Consider the following 14,496-nt stretch of genomic DNA (forward strand, 5'->3'; position numbering starts at 1 on the left):
GCTGAGATTAGGGGCACACTCTTAAAGGGAGTGCTCCAAATCTCAGTTTGTTACCTGTATAAAAGACACCTGTCCACAGAAGCAATCAATCAGATTCCAACTCTCCACCATGGCCAAGACCAAAGAGCTCTCCAAGGATGTCAGGGACAAGATTGTAGACCTACACTAGGCTGGAATGGGCTACAATACCATTGCCAAGCAGCTTGGTGAGAAGGTGACAACAGTTGGTGCGATTATTCGCAAATGGAAGAAACACAAAAGAACTGTCAATCTCCCTCGGCCTGGGGCTCCATGCAAGATCTCGCCTCGTGGAGTTGCAATGATCATGAGAACGGTGAGGAATCAGCCCAGAACTACACGGGAGGATTTTGTCAATGATCTCAGGGCAGCTAGGACCATAGTCACCAACAAAACAATTGGTAATACACTACGCCGTGAAGGACTGAAATCCTGCAGCGCCCGCAAGGTCCCCCTGCTCAAGAAAGCACCTATACATGCCCGTCTGAAGTAGAGGTAGACCGATTACGATTTTTCGACGCCGATACCGATTATTGGAGGACCAAAAAGGTCGCAATTGTAAATGAGAACTTGTTCTCAACTTGCCTAACTGGTTAAATAAAGGTGGGGGGGAAAAAGGAGAGAAAAAAAGAAGCCAATACCGATTAATCGGCCGAATTTTAATTATTTATTTGTAATAATGACAATTACAACAATACTGAATGAACACTTATTTTAACTTAATATAATGCATTAAAATCAATTTAGCCTCAAGTAAATAATGAAACATTCAATTTGGTTTAAATAATGCAAAAAACAAAAAGTGTTGGAGAAGAAAGTAAAAGTGCAATATGTGCTATGTAAGAAAGCTAACGTTTCAGTTCCTTGCTCAGAACATGAGAACATATGAACGCTGGTGGTTCCTTTTAACACGAGTCTTCAATATTCCCAGGTAAGAAGTTTTAGGTTGTAGTTATTACAGGAATTATAGGACTATTTCCCTCTATACCATCTGTATTTCATATTCCTTGCGACTATTAGATGTTCTTATAGGCACTTTAGTATTGCCAGTGTAACAGTATAGCTTCCATCCCTCTCTCTTTTAGTGACATTTGAAACGCTATTAGCGCGTGCTAACTAGCTAGCCATTTCACTTCGGGTTACACCAGCCTCATCTCAGGAGTTGATAGGCTTGAAGTCATAAACAGTGCATTGCTTGACGCACAACGAAGAGCTGCTGGCAAAATGCACGAAAGTGCTGTTTGAATTAATGTTTACGCGCCTGCTTCTGCCTACCACCGCTCAGTCAGATACTTGTATGCTCAGTCAGATTATATGCAACGCAGGACATGCTAGATAATATCTAGTAATATCATCAACCATGTGTAGTTAACTAGTGATTAAGATTGATTGTTTTTTATAAGATATGTTTAATGCTAGCTAGCAACTTACCTTGGCTTACTGCATTCGCGTAACAGGCAGTCTCCTTGTGGAGTGCAACGAGAAAGAGGCAGGTCGTTATTGCGTTGGACTAGTTAACTGTAAGGTTGCGAGATTGGGTCCCCCGAGCTGACAAGGTGAAAATCTGTCGTTCTGCCCCTGAACGAGGCAGTTAACCCACCGTTCCTAGGCCGTCATTGAAAATAAGAATGTGTTCTTAGCTGACTTGCCTAGTTAAATAAAAGTTTTTTTTTTAAATAATAAAAAATATATTTTTATTGGCACCCAAAAATACAGATTTCCGATTGTTATGAAAACTTGAAAATCGTCCCTAATTAACCGGCCATTCCGATTAATCGGTCGATCTCTAGTCTGAAGTTTGCCAATGAACATCTGAATGATTCAGAGGACAACTGGGTGAAAGTGTTGTGGTCAGATGAGACCAAAACGGAGCTCTTTGGCATCAACTCAACTCACAGTGTTTGGAGGAGGAGGAATGCTGCCTATGACCCCAAGAACACCATCCCCACCGTCAAACATGGAGGTGGAAACATTATGCTTTGGGGGTGTTTATTTTGCTAAGGGGACAGGACAACTTCACCGCATCAAAAGGGACGACGGACGGGTCCATGTACCGTCAAATCTTGGGTGAGAACCTCCTTCCCTCAGCCAGGGCACTGAAAATGGGTCGTGGATGGGTATTCCAGCATGACAATGACCCAAAACACACGGCCAAGGCAACAAAGGAATGGCTCACGAAGAAGCACATTAAGGTCCTGGAGTGGCCTAGCCTCTAGTGACCAGAGTCAGGACACCTGTTTAACGTCCCGTCCGAAAGACGGCTAGAAATTCTCCAGAAATCTCAGAGATCAGGTGGTAAACTCAGAATATCCCTGAACAACATCTATTTGCACCCCTACTGGATGGAAACTACAGATGTAATGGCTGTGCTCAATGCATAGCCATTGTAGATCCTTCAAAACACCCCAAAACAGGGGAGGAGATCCCAATCAAAAGGTGTTATCACATGCTCACATCCTCAGGTAGTTATTTATCTTATAACTTGTTATTGTGGTAAAAATGAGGTTGGTAAAACGAAGCGCGAATTAAAAGTAAAAATCTTGGAGCATCGTAGCACCATCACGTGCAAAATCTTGACATACCCAGTGACGGTCCACTTTTTGAAAGCAAACCACTATATTGTCCCTACGTTATATCGGCATCGAACATGTCACCCTCCCTAGGAGAGAGGGTGACCTCGACAATTTATTGTTAAAACAAGAGGCTGCCTGGATCATTCATTTAAAGACCCTTCGATCTGAAGCCATTCTTGTGATTATTGTGATTTTGATATTCATTGTAAATATTTGTAGGCTTATGTAGCCAAATTGTATCTATTTTATATGTTCTATTTATATCTGTAAATCAACCAATGACATCAAGCCACACCCGGCCATGATCACAGACACCCGTGTGTCCTTTGAAACTATATAAACTAGTGACCCGCAGTGTTTGTCATTATACCCTGATGAAGACAGCGTGTCTGTCCAAACGTTGGATATTAGATTATTCAATTATTGCATCTGAGCTCCTAGAATGTGCGGCTCTCCTTTTTGTTTTCATGGGTCTGGGATTTGAAAATCAATATCACCTCACAGAGACAAAAATCCTTGATGATTTGACAATAACTATAATATGATTATTATAATATACAGGTTGACTAATGAACAGTGATCATTCAGATCCTGGCAAGACAGGAAGTAAGCTTCTGTGCCAATCGTCTATGCACAACATTCACTTTTACATTCACAGTACCATAGAAATGGCAGGTAGCTTAGCGGTTAAAAGTGTTGGGCCAGTAACCAATAAGGTCGCTGGTTCGAGTCCCGGAGCTGACTAGATGAACAATCTGCCAATGTACTCGAGTAAGACACTTAACCCTAATTGCTCCAGTAAGTCACACGGTACTAGGAACCCATCACACTGACTGTACCTGTGATATTATAGCTGCTGTACTCATGCAACATGCAACTGTGGCCAGCAGTACAGAATGTACTCAGGTCACTAAGGTAGTGTATGAGTCAGTGGTCCAAGCAGCGAGTTCCTGTCTCTGTGTTCATAGCAATAAAATCAAGTTAATATTTAACAGCCCTAATGAGCTGCACTTTCAGTCTCTGCTCTCACAAATCTGGATTTCTTTACAACTTCCAACTTCCAACTGTTTTGTATCATTCATTGTATCTTTTGATTTATTTATTGCCAAACACATTTAGGTTAATTTTGTGAAAATCTGGTCATGTCCACTGTCAAACCACGTTTTTTTTTACCTCGTTCTCTCACCTCTGCATTAGAACACATCCATAGGTTCCCAAAATGCAGGGTGTCAGTGATTTAGAATCCACCTTTATTGGCTAACGACCAAACCTTGAACACACAGAGCTATAGTGAGATGAGGACTTGGGCAGAGGGAGACATTCACAGTAACGCTGCATGTAGGCTAATCATAGAACAGCCACCTCTCCTCCTCCTCCGTGGTGGTCTCCCCCCTCCTCCTCCTCCCCCCTCTTCTGCTCAACTTAGTTTCCATGACCAAGCCTCTCCTGGTTAATTAAACTGTCTCCTAATAGCTCTGCATCTCTCCAGGGTCTGCCTTGCCTGCACCATCTCTCTCTCTGTTCATCTTTAGTGATATACCGGAGGTTAACAGGTGTTGTGGTCTGAATGCACAGAGATCGACATCATTCCCATTCAACTCAAGAGGCTGGATTGAATAGGATTTTCCCCCCATCCTTTATTGCTAAAAAACTGAAACAGTTGAGCACTGATTCAGACAGGTGGTTCCATGCTGTTCACAGAAAGAACCAGAGACCTGGCAGAACATTCTGCTGCTGTTGTTCTGCCGTCAGTCACGACTTTCAAACTGAAACCTCTCAGTGGAAGGAACATAGCCTATACTTTTATGGTGCGGCAGGGGTTGAAGTATTCCCCTTGTTTCTGTAATGTATTAGCCAGTTGATACAACCCAAGGCAGAAAGACTTTCAACATGTTGAAGAGCTCTCAGAATCCAGCGAAGATGAAAATCCTATATGACTTAATTCACTTATTGTTCCATCTCTGATTCGTTGATGATTCGTTAATGTCTCTCAGTTAACTTTCCATATGTTCTGCTGATAGCCTGACAACATGGTGTAAAAAGCTCCAAAAGCCCAGGTAACTGACCACAGGGCGGTGCTAGGAATAAAGCAGACAACAGAAACTAACTTGACAGTGACGGTCAGTGCCAGGGAGATGATGCTGACATGGCTAAGTGATGGATCCAGAGGTTACCTGCAGGTCACGCTCTCTCCTCTAGTCTCTACAGGTTCCATTTTTCTTCTGCTCCATGCACTCTGCCAAAGGAGAGCTAAAGTGCAGGGCCCTGTCTGACTATACTACACAAAGCCCACCTGCTCCCTGCAGCCTGCCCCTGACGAGACCCCTGATGATTAGGAGACAAGGAGAGGAATGACTTTCTGGATGTAAACAGGGCACCTGCCGCCCCTTACACCCCCCCCATCCCTAGGCACTTTGTTCAGCCTGCTCTCACTCCCCTGTGGCCCACTTAAGCGCTGTGCTCCACTGAGCAACTGCATGTTCTACAAAGCCACGTAGAAACAAAGGCCACTGAGGAGGGCAAGACTCGCGTAGCCTCTCCTTCACCCTTCCCGGCTCCTTCCCCCCAATTTGGCTGACAGCTGAGGAAATGGGGAGGGCTATTACATCAGAGCAAGATGTCATCACATTATCAGAGCCAATAAAGGAGCAACTTGAATGACGTAACCAAAATGAATACATTATGTTGAAAGTCTAAAATACTGATGCCTCCTATATCCATTTGAGACTGATAGCAAGTGGATTGTCCAAAACCTAAAAATGTATTGATGAATGTCCTGAAACAACATGTTTTGGGGAAAGGGGTTGTAACACTGTGGAAGAAAGGCAACCCCAAATAAAGAGGCATGCATCATGTTAGACCTATGTGGTAATGAGTAAGTTTCCATGCACACCAATAATCTAGTTTTAAAATGATTATGGTAGTAGACGGAGTATGGCATTAAGCACAATAAGGTGGTTAACATAACTATCTTAAATCAGCGTACGATCATAATCAAAGGAAAGCATGCGCCTATTAAAACACCTGGTTTTCTGAGCAATTTTTTGAATTAGTAGGACACGTAAACACCTTAAAATCGGAGTTACGTCAATGTATTATATATGCTCATGTGCTAGCACCACCCGAGTCAGCCTCCCTTTTTCCCTTACAATTATGGAACACTGATACAGTACACCTTGTCATGTAAAAACACAATGAGATGACAGACAGAGGTGGGCTTATTTAAACATGGGAAGGTCTCCTGTTCGGTCAACAATGTCTGATCCACATGTAGTGTACACAGGCTGCTGTGCATGTAGATAAGAGAACAAAACACACAGTTTATGCTGCTAAGCTATGAAAATGGATGGATGAATAATTGAATGAATCAGCTGCTCTTTAAGTGATTGGAAATGGAACAGGATCCAGGGAACAGGTGGCATGGTCCTATTTTTGCCCTACACCTGACTTCAGGTAAGTGGTAATGTGATCTGATAACTAGCCGTTTCTGACATCCTGTCCTCTGTCCACAGAGGTGCGTGTGTGTGTTGCCTTAAACATCTATGGAGAGGGGAGGAATCGGCTGAATATAAATCAAGAGGAGGGAGTCACACACACACGACAGTGGTTGCATGTTCCTACGAAATAGGCCTAGCCTATAACTAATGGGTCCTATATGAACAATGTAGAACAACAAGTGTCAAAAGACAGACTTTCAGATGCTCGTGATTTAGAACTAGAGTCCTCAGATCACAGCAATAACTTCTAAAAATCAAGCTGTGCAAATAATCATTAAGCTAATTCGTTGTAATTTATTCATTTAAATTAATTGTTTTCCCGATGTTGCTTTTGCCAGTCTGTTCATTTGGAATTGATGCCTGCAGAGGTTTCTTAATGCATCAGGGCCCACACAACACATTCAGTGGAATATGACGTAACAGATTTCTTGATGTAGCTTGCAATGCTATAAAGGTAAGATTGAAATTATTTTATTTTGAGAAGCACTGCAGTAATGATGGACAATTTAATATCTAGTTTTTTTGTCACTGGCCTACACACAATAACCCATAATGTCAAAGTGGAATTATGTTTTTGAAATGTTTACAAATTAATCAAAAATGAAAATCTGAAATGTCGAGTAATTCGTATTCAACCCCTTTGTTGTGGCAAGCCTAAATATGTTCAGGAGTAAACAAGTCACATACCTTGCATAGACACACTGTGTGCAATAATAACAACGTTTAACAAGATTTATGAATGACTACCTCATCTCTGTACCGCACACATACAATTATGTATTGAGCAGTGAATTTCAAAACACAAAGACCAGGGAAGTTTTCCAATGCCTCACAAAGGCATCTATTGGTAGATGGGAAACAAATAAAAAAGCAGACATCGAATACTTCTTTGAGCATGGTGAAGTTATTAATTACACAAGTTATTATCAATACACCCAGTCGATATAGGCGTCCTTACTAACTCCGTTGTCGGAGAGGAAGAAAAACACTCAGGGATTTCACCATGAGGCCAATGGTGACTTTAAAACAGTAACAGAGTTTAATGGCTGTGATAGGAGATAACTGAGGATGGATCAACAACATTGTAGTTACTCCACAATACTAACCTAATTGACAGAGTGAAAAGAAGAAGGAAGCCTGTTCAGAATTAAAATATTCCAAAACATGCATCCTGTTTTCAACAAGGCAGCACAAAAGTAATACTGCAAAACATGTGGCAAAGAAATTAACTTAATGTCCTGAATACAAAGTGTTATGTTTAGGGCAAATCCAATACACACTACTGAGTACCACTCTCCATATTTTCATTGTGATGGCTGCGTCATGTTGTCGTCGTTAAAGGACTGGGGAAGTTTTTCCGGATAACAAAGAAACGGAATGGAGCTAGGCAAAATCCTAGAGGAAAACATGGTTTAGTCTGCTTCCTCCAGACAGCGGGAGATGAAATCACCTTTCAGGAGGTCAATAATTTAGCAAATTGTGTTTTAGGTTAAAAACGTGTTTTTGCTTTGTTATTATGGGGTATTGTATGTAGATATTTCCCCTCATTAATCTACACACAATACCCCATAATGAAAAATAAAATGTTTGCAAATAAAAAATAAACTGAAATATCACATTTACATAAGTATTCAGACCCTTTACTCAATACTTTGTTTAAGCACCTTTGGCAGCGATCGAGTCTTCTTGGGTATGATGCTACACGCTTGGCACAACCGTTATTGGAGAGTTTCTCGTACTCTTCTCTGCAGATCCTCTCAAGCTCTGTCAGGTTGGATGGGGAGCATCGCTGCACAGCTAATTTCAGGTCTCTCCAGAGATGTTCGATCAGGTTCAAGTCCGGGCTCTGGCTGGACCACTCAAGGACATTCAGAGACTTGTCCCGAAGCCACTTGTGTTGTCTTGGCTGTGTGCTTAGGGTCATTGCCATGTTGGAAGGTGAACCTTCACCCTAGTCTGAAGTCCTGAGCGCGTTGGGGCAGGTTTTCATCAAGGATTTCTCTGTACTTTGCACCGTTAATCATTCCCTCTATCCTGACTAGTCTCCCAGCTCCTGCAGAACATCACCACAGCATGTTGCTGCCACCACCATGCTTCACTATAGGGAATATCCCTAGGGATGGTGCCAGGTTTCCTCCAGACGTGACGCTTGGCATTCCAGCCAAAGAGTTCAATCTTGGGTTTCATCAGACCAGAGAATCTTGTTTCTCATGATCTGAGAGTCCTTTAGGTGCCTTTTGGCAAACTCCAAACAGGCTGTCATGTGCCTTTTACTGAGTAGTGGCTTCCATCTGGCCACTCTACCATAAAGGCCTGATTGGTAGAGTGCTGCAGAGATGGTTGTCCTTCTGGAAGGTTCCTCCATCTCCACAGAGGAATTCTGGATCTCTGTCAGAGTGACCATTGGGTTCTTGGTCACCTCCCTGACCAAGGCCCTCCTCCACCAATTGCTCCGTTTGGCTTGGCAGCCAACTCTAGGAAGAGTCTTGGTGGTTCAAACTTCTTCCATTTAAGAATGACGGAGGCCACTGTGTTCTTGGGGACCTTCAATGCTGTAGAAATGTTTTGGTACCCTTCCCCAGATATGTGCCTCGACACAATCCTGTCTTGGAGCTCTACAGACAATTCCTTCAACCTTATGGCTTGGTTTTTGCTCTGACATGCACCGTCAACTGTGGGTCCTTATATAGACAGGTGTGCGCCTTTCCAAATCATGTCCAATCAATTGAATTTACCACAAGTGGACTCTAATCAAGTTGTAGAAACATCTCAAGAATGCATCCTTATTTTATTGATCACCAGAGCTCAATTTTGAGTCTCATAGCAAAGGGTCTGAATACTTGTAAATAAGGTATTTGTTTTTTATTTGTAATACAAATCTGTTTTAGCTTTGTCAAAATGGGGTATTGTGTGTAGAAGAGGGAACATTAAAAAAATAACAATTTTAGAATAAGTCTGTCACGTAGAAAAGGGGAAGGGGTCTGAATACTTACCAAATGCCCTGTACGTACCAAGACTGAATGTTCCTGAATGGCAGAGTTACAGCTTGGACTTAAATCTGACCTGAAAATGGTTGTCAAGCAATGCTCAAAACAGACACACACACACTTGCAAAAGTATTCATCCCCAGGGGCGTTTTTCCTATTTAGTTGCATTACAACCTGTAATTTAAGGGATTTTTATTTGGATTTCATGTAATGGACATACACAAAATAGTCCAAAAAATAAATTCCCCAAAATAAAAAAAAACAGAAAAGTGGTGCGTGGATATGTATTCACGCCCTTTGTTATGAAGCCCTTAAATAAGATCTGGTCCAACCAATTACCTTCAGTAGTCACATTATTTAATTAATTAAGTTCACCTATGTGCAATCTAAGTGTCATATGATCTGTCACATGATCTTAGTATATTTATATTACACACACACACACACACACACACACACACACACACACCTGTTCTGAAAGGCCCCAGTGTCTGCAACACCACTAAGCAAAGGGCACCACCAAGCAAGCGGCACCATGAAGACCAAGGAGCTCTCCAAACAGGTCAGGGACAAAGTTGTGGAGAAGAACAGATCAGGGTTGGGTTCTAAAAAAAAAAAAAATCAGAAACATCCAACGGAGCACCATTAAATCCATTATTAAAAAATGGAAAGAATATGGCACCACAACAAACCTGCCAAGAGAGGGTCACCCACCAAGCTTGGTCGTCATAGTTGAAGTGTACCTATGATGAAAATTACAGGCCTCTCTCATCTTTTTAAGTGGGAGAACTTGCACAATTGGTGGCTGACGAAATACTTTTTGCCCCACTGTGTGTGTGTGTGTGTGTGTATATATATATATATATATATATATACACACACACACACACACACACACACACACACACACACACAGTGGGGAGAACAAGTATTTGATAACCTGCAAAATCGTCAGTGTTTCCTACTTACAAAGCATGTAGAGGTCTGTAATTTTTATCATAGGTACACTTCAACTGTGAGACGGAATCTAAAACAAATATCCAGAAAATCACATTGTATGATTTTCAAGTAATTAATTTGCATTTTATTGCATGACATAAGTATTTGATACATCAGAAAAGCAGAACTTAATATTTGGTACAGAAACATTTGTTTGCAATGCAATTACAGAGATCATATGTTTCTTGTAGTTCTTGACCAGGTTTGCACATACTGCAGCAGGGATTTTGGCCCACTCCTCCATACAGACCTTCTCCAGATTCTTCAGGTTTCGGGGCTGTCACTGGGCAATACGGACTTTCATCTCCCTCCAAAGATTTTCTTTTGGGTTCAGGTCTGGAGACTGGCTAGGAAGACCCAGCCACGACCCATCTTCAATGTTCTTACTGAGGGAAGGAGGTTGTTGGCCAAGATCTTGCGATACATGGCCCCATCCATCCTCCCCTCAATACGGTGCAGTCGTCCTGTCCCCTTTGCAGAAAAGCATCCCCAAAGAATGGTTTTTCCACCTCCATGCTTCACGTTGGGATGGTGTTCTTGGGGTTGTACTCATCCTTCTTCTTCCTCCAAACACGGCGAGTGGAGTTTAGACCACAAAGCTCTATTTTTGTCTCATCAGACCACATGACCTTCTCCCATTCCTCATCTGGATCATCCAGATGGTCATTGGCAAACTTCAGACAGGCCTGGACATGCACTGGCTTGAGCAGGGGGACCTTGCGTGCGCTGCAGGATTTGAATTCATGACGGCGTAGTGTGTTACTAATGGTTTTCTTTGAGACTGTGGTCCCAGCTCTCTTCAGGTCATTGACCAGGTCCTGCCATGTAGTTCTGGGCTGATCCCTCACCTCCCTCATGATCATTGATGCCCCACGAGGTGAGATCTTGCATGGAGCCCTAGACTGAGGTTGATTGACCGTCATCTTGAACTTCTTCCATTATCTAATAATTGCGCCAACAGTTGTTGTCTTCTCACCAAGCTGCTTGCCTATTGTCCTGTAGCCCATCCCAGCCTTGTGCAGGTCTACAATTTTATCCCTGATGTCCTTACACAGCTCTCTGGTCTTGGCCATTGTGGAGAGGTTGGATTCTGTTAGATTGAGTGTGTGGACAGGTGTCTTTTATACAGGTAACAAGTTCAAACAGGTGCAGTTAATACAGGTAATGAGTGGAGAACAGGAGGGATTCTTAAAGAAAAACTAACAGGTCTGTGAGAGCTGGAATTCTTACTGGTTGGTAGGTGATCAAATACTTATGTCATGCAATAAAATGCAAATTAAATACTTACAAATCATACAATGTGATTTTCTGGATTTTTGTTTTAGATTCCGTCTCTCACAGTTGAAGTGTACCTATGATAAAAATTAGACCTCTACATGCTTTGTTAGTAGGAAAACCTGCAAATTCGGCAGTGTATCAAATACTTGTTCTCCCCACTGTATATATCACACACACACACATATTATTATTCTGTTTTATAAATTTTAGAATTGTTCTTCCACTTTCACGTTAGAGCATTGTGTCGATTGCTGACACACAAAAAAGACAATCAACTAGATTTTAATCTCATTTTGTAATCACAAAATGTGGAAAAAGTCAAGGGGTGTGAATACTCTCTGAAGGCACTATAACAGTCATTTCTTGGCTTGTTTGTCAGGGGAAGGTAATGTGAGGGAGCTCACAAACAATTAGGGTCAGGGGACCCACATCTCCACACACACCTGTTCCTCTCCCCTAGCAGGGCCAGAGGGCTGCGGCTGGCTGCAGCGAACTCCCAGTGGACCTGACTGTTAAGAAGGATAATGCAACGTAAAGAAACCTGGTGCTTTCCCTTCCTCGCAGAGGGGTCCAAATCCATCTATAATGATCATCCAAGAGGACATAATAGCCTCAAAATCACTAGGAGGAAACTGATAATCTATATATTTGCTGTGAACAATTATACAATAATGTAGCCTATAATTGATCAAGTAAAAAATGGTCTATCGGTAAGGAGTAGCATGAGTGGATATATATATATTTTTTTAATCTGGGCAGCAGGGCCTATACACCGCTCTTGACTGAGCAAACACCAAACTAGCATTCAGTGCAAAGATGGCTAGGATATTTCCATGTTGCAGATGAATAAAAAGTGTGGTGCACCTTAATGCAAATTGCAGAGGTTTGAGAGAGTAAAAAGGTGTTCAAAACCTTTTTAATGATGCGTTGTTGGAGAGAACTGGGATATAGCCCTGATAATTACTACAACGCCAGCCAGTCTATTCCAGATACAATAATAATTCCCGCTTTAAGAACCTGACTGTCTGCTGCCCCTTTCATTGTCCCGACGACTCTATACTAGAAGTTGACAGATTAATCGGAATGGCCGCTTAATCAGGGCCGGTTCAAGTTTTCATAACAATCGGCGCCGATTTCAGATTATTTCATTTTTTAATTTGAATTTGTATACCCTTTATTTAGCTAGGCAAGTCAGTTAAGAACACATTCTTATTTTCAATGACTGCCTAGGAACTGTGGGTTAACTGCCTTGTTCAGGGGCAGAACGACAGATTTTCACCTTGTCAGCCCAGTGATTCCAATCTTGCAACCGCACAGTTAACTAGTCCAACGCTCTAACCATTGCACTCCACAAGTAGCCTGCCTGTTACGCGAATGCAGTATAAGCCAAGGTAAATTTCTAGCTAGCATTAAACTTATCTTATAAAAAAACAATCAATCATAATCACTAGTTATAACTACTAATCCAGTTTAGCAGGCAATATTAACCAGGTGAAATTGTGTCATTTCTCTTGAGTTCATTGCACGCAGAGTCAGGGTATATGCAACAGTTTGGGCTGCCTGGCTCATTGCGAACTAATTTGCCAGAATTTTACGTAATTATGACATACATTGAAGGTTGTGCAATGTAACAATAATATTTAGACTTAGGGCTGCCACCCGTTCGATAAAATACCGAACGGTTCCGTATTTCACTGAGATAATAAACGTTTTGTTTTCGAAATGATAGTTTCCGGATTCGATCATATTAATGACCAAAGGCTCGTATTTCTGTGTGTTATTATGTTATAATTAAGTTTGATTTGATAGAGCAGTCTGTCTGAGCTGCAGCAGGCCCGTAATCATTCATTCAAACAGCACTTTCGTGCGTTTTGCCAGCAGCTCTTTGCAAGCACATCACTGTTTATGACTTCAAGCCTATCAGCCTAATGGCTGGTGTAACCAATGTGAATGGCTAGCTAGTTAGCTGGGTGTGCGCTAATACTGTTTCAAACTTCACTCGCTTTTAGATTTGGAGTAGTTATTCCCCTTGCGCTGCAAGGGCCGCGGCTTTAGTAGAGCGATGGGTAACGATGCTTCGAGTGTGGCTGTTGTCGATGTGTTCCTGGTTCGAGCCCAGGTAGGGGCGAGGAGGGGGATGGAAGCTATATTGTTACACTGGCAATACTAAAGTGCCTATAAGAACATCCAATAGTCAAAGGTATATGAAATACAAATGGTACAGAGAGAAATAGTCCTATAAATACTATATTAACTACAACCTAAAACCTCTTACCTTGGAATATTGAAGTCTCATGTTAAAAGGAACCACCAACTTTCATGTGTTCTCATGTTCTAAGCAAGGAACTTAAAACATGAGCTTTTTTACATGGCAAATATTTTTACATGGCACATATTTTTTTACATGGCACATATTACTTTCTTCTCCAACACTTTGTTTTTGCATTATTTAAACCAAATTGAACATGTTTCATTATTTATTTGAGGCTAAATTGATTTTATTGATGTTTTATATTAAGTTAAAATAAGTGTTAATTCAGTATTGTTGTAATTGTCATTATTACAAATTTAAAAAATTGGCAGATTAATCGGTATCGACTTTTTTGGTCCTCCAATAATCGGTATCAGTGTTGAAAAATCATAATCGGTCGACCTCTACTCTATACCGCTCTCCGTTTTCAAGGCGGGTCTGAGAATGTAGGCCTAACGAAATGACATCTGAAAACCCCAGGTACAATCCCAGTTAGAATTTAATATTCAAAAGTTATCAACCTCGTATCCCGTGCCATGAATGTCTGTGAGAAAAAGAGACATGACTGTCATTTGCAGTAAGTTTTAGGCCACATTTCCCCTGCTTGGTGGAATCAGTGGGTGCGTTCCTCTGTCCAGCTGTTGCTGACATCTGCCAGATCTTACAACGCCTGGATAGGTATTTTACCTATCAGCCAACCATATCATATGTTATAGCAATCTGTCAGTCAATGACACCGTCAATGACATAACATGCAACCATTGGCTGATGCATGCAACATCTGAGCAGGGGAACACAGCCAGTGAGTCCAGAACGCAGCTGAAACAGGGTGGTTACACTGCCATTAACCCATCAGTTAGCTACCTACCCAACCCCACAAGTAACTAAAAAAA

The 14,496-nt window shown here is 41.7% G+C and overlaps 1 protein-coding gene across 2 annotated transcripts in view; it reads right to left on the reverse strand.

The window, feature by feature from the left end:
- LOC112257539 (transcription factor RFX3-like) overlaps positions 1–14,496 on the reverse strand; it is a 37,616-nt gene that overhangs the window by 21,777 nt on the left and 1,343 nt on the right. The gene's annotated exons all lie outside the window — the stretch shown is intronic.

This window comes from Oncorhynchus tshawytscha, linkage group LG09 (assembly GCF_018296145.1).
Source record: "Oncorhynchus tshawytscha isolate Ot180627B linkage group LG09, Otsh_v2.0, whole genome shotgun sequence".
Taxonomy (NCBI): domain Eukaryota; kingdom Metazoa; phylum Chordata; class Actinopteri; order Salmoniformes; family Salmonidae; genus Oncorhynchus; species Oncorhynchus tshawytscha.